The sequence below is a fragment of the Neopsephotus bourkii genome, unplaced genomic scaffold, assembly GCF_033783945.1.
Source record: "Neopsephotus bourkii isolate Nb327-2 ecotype Australia unplaced genomic scaffold, CSIRO-AGI_Nbou_v1 NB_1292, whole genome shotgun sequence".
NCBI classification, from domain to species: Eukaryota; Metazoa; Chordata; class Aves; order Psittaciformes; family Psittacidae; genus Neopsephotus; species Neopsephotus bourkii.
The window spans coordinates 1,166,494-1,168,871 of record NW_026901776.1 but is presented as its reverse complement, the minus strand read 5'-3'; positions in this window follow the sequence as shown (position 1 = coordinate 1,168,871).

The window sequence follows — 2,378 nt, the reverse complement described above, 5'->3', positions numbered from 1 at the left end:
GCCTGCCTTATACATCCCTTGGTCTCCACAACCCCAGTGCACACATGCACTATCTAGAGGCCAGAGTGCAGTGATAATAAATTCAGTGGGTTACATACCACCTCTCTACTTTCAGCATAAACTTTCTGATTATTCTTGTGGCTAACATTAACCCATGGTGGCCATAAGTACTCTATTGCTTTTTATCAGTGACCTATAATAACTCTTCACAGCTTGTGCTGTAAGACTTTAACCTGCTAAATGAGGGTAAAGGCTTCCGCAACATACCAGTAGCAAAAACACCAGGATTTTGAGACTGTCACATGCCTGAAGAATACTATAAAATGGATATGAAAAAGAGAAGCAGGAATCCATTTCTACTCAACAAGCTGCTGGTTTACCTTACTGCCTTTGTGAATGTGATTGCTAACTCATGCTTCATGGGCAGCATGTTGTAAAGACCTAAAGAAAGGTGCTTCTCTCTTGGGTCAGGTGTTGCCAAGGGACAGCAAAGAACAGTGGTCACACAGTCTGCATCACAGACGTGTCCTTGCCAGTAGGTGAGCAAATGTTGGTTAGGAAACAGTGCATTGCAGTATTACAAGAAACTTCTTGATAGACCAAACTTCCCATGCAGCTTTCCAGTGCTTAAGAAGTCCAGCCACTGCTTGGTCTTCAGTACATTCCTGCTGCTGTCCAGGGGTGTTGAGCAATTCCAGGTGATCTGTTCATGTTACTGTTTTCTTTCTAAGGGTCATTGTCCAAGAGAATAAACTTGAGTAGAACTCAAGGGTTTAAAAATTTGCTTAGCTATGCTGTCCCACTGCTATTTGACTTGAAATGAAAAAAGTAGATAACATAAAGTATCTGGATTCTGCAATTTGAACTGCTGCCCTGCTACTGAGCAGAGAGGTCTAGAGTGCTCATTTTGATGTCACTTGCAGTTAATAAATATGCTGGCAAGATTGCTAGTAAATCACTGTTTGCTAAAGCGCTCTGCACCTAATGACTCTCACTGGTTCAAAAAGCCTTTTAGAAAGAGTTTTGCAGAAAAGAGCATTTCTAAGAAGGAAAGAAAATAAAGTAATATAAGATTTTGTTAGATACTGAATGATCTTCATCTTTGATTTTATACTGTGGTAGTCCAGAGAGTTTGTCCTCGGTTACACTGGCAGGTTTCTCTTTCTTTTGAGGTCTCATGATTTCCTGAATTGTGTTTCTTACAAATGAGAGGCTCTTACAGTTTAAACCTCAAGGACTGAGTAAAGTATCGTAGCTGGACCTTAAAGTTTGTCCTGCTTTTCCCTCAGGTTATCTGAAAAATTGTGAGGGCCTGTTCCATCCAGTTCCACCCCAATTGAGACATATCAGAAGAGGCTTTCAGATAGGCAGGCCTCTTGCCAAACCAAAGAAAAAGAAGATGGTATTCTGGTTCAACGCTTTCTTTTGCTCCACACTCCATGAAGCCTACGATTACAAAACTAGACAATAACATTTTGAAGGAAATAATTTATGCTATTTCTACTCAAAAAACAAGTGGGACAAAAATCTGATGTAGAACAAGATAGTGTCAAGATAGCTGATGGAGAGTGGGAGTATTAAGACTCTCTGAATTAGACAAAAGGCAGTGGTACTGTGGAATTCATGATGATTTAATTCACCCAAATTTATCACAACATGTACACCTCCTCTTTCTTCATTTTGTGTCCTGCAGGTATAGCAGCTCACATCTGCATGGTCCGCTCATTTCAATTTAAATATTTTTGGTTTTTGGAAAGGCAAATTCCTCTGAAGCCTTTAGTCATGCTGCCACTAGAATACAGAAAATTAACTATGTGGTGTAAACACACACATTATGCATCCAATTCTTAGGCCATTGCAATTTGCTGCATTACATGACATGATGTCGTATTTCCTGATTAGAGATGGTGGCTGGAATGCTGAAAACAATGGACAATCCCTTGGAAGATGATTCTCCAGAATCTGATTTAACTACAGGGCAAGCACCTAAACTAGTCCTGTGTGCTCAACAAGATGGATGAATTAAGCCAGTAAATTCTGAAACTGTAATTCCCTATTTGTCTTTGGATTCTGAAAACCTTACATTTGAAGCCTTTTGAATGCTACTGCATTGCACAGCATGAGTAATTATCCTTGGAAAATACTGCTGATGGGATACTTCTGTCCTTCATTTGGTGTGGGCTCATCTCCAAGTCATGGACTACGTAACCATCTTTCGGATCCAGTGTTTCTGTGCCATTCAAAATTTAGCAACTCTGGCAAAAGCCAAACAGAGGGCTGGGAACCAGTTTTCTCAAGGGAAAAAATGTCCTTTCATTGTTGGGCTTTCTCTGTGCCTGGGCATGTTAGATTTCACTATTAATCCTGACACAGACCTC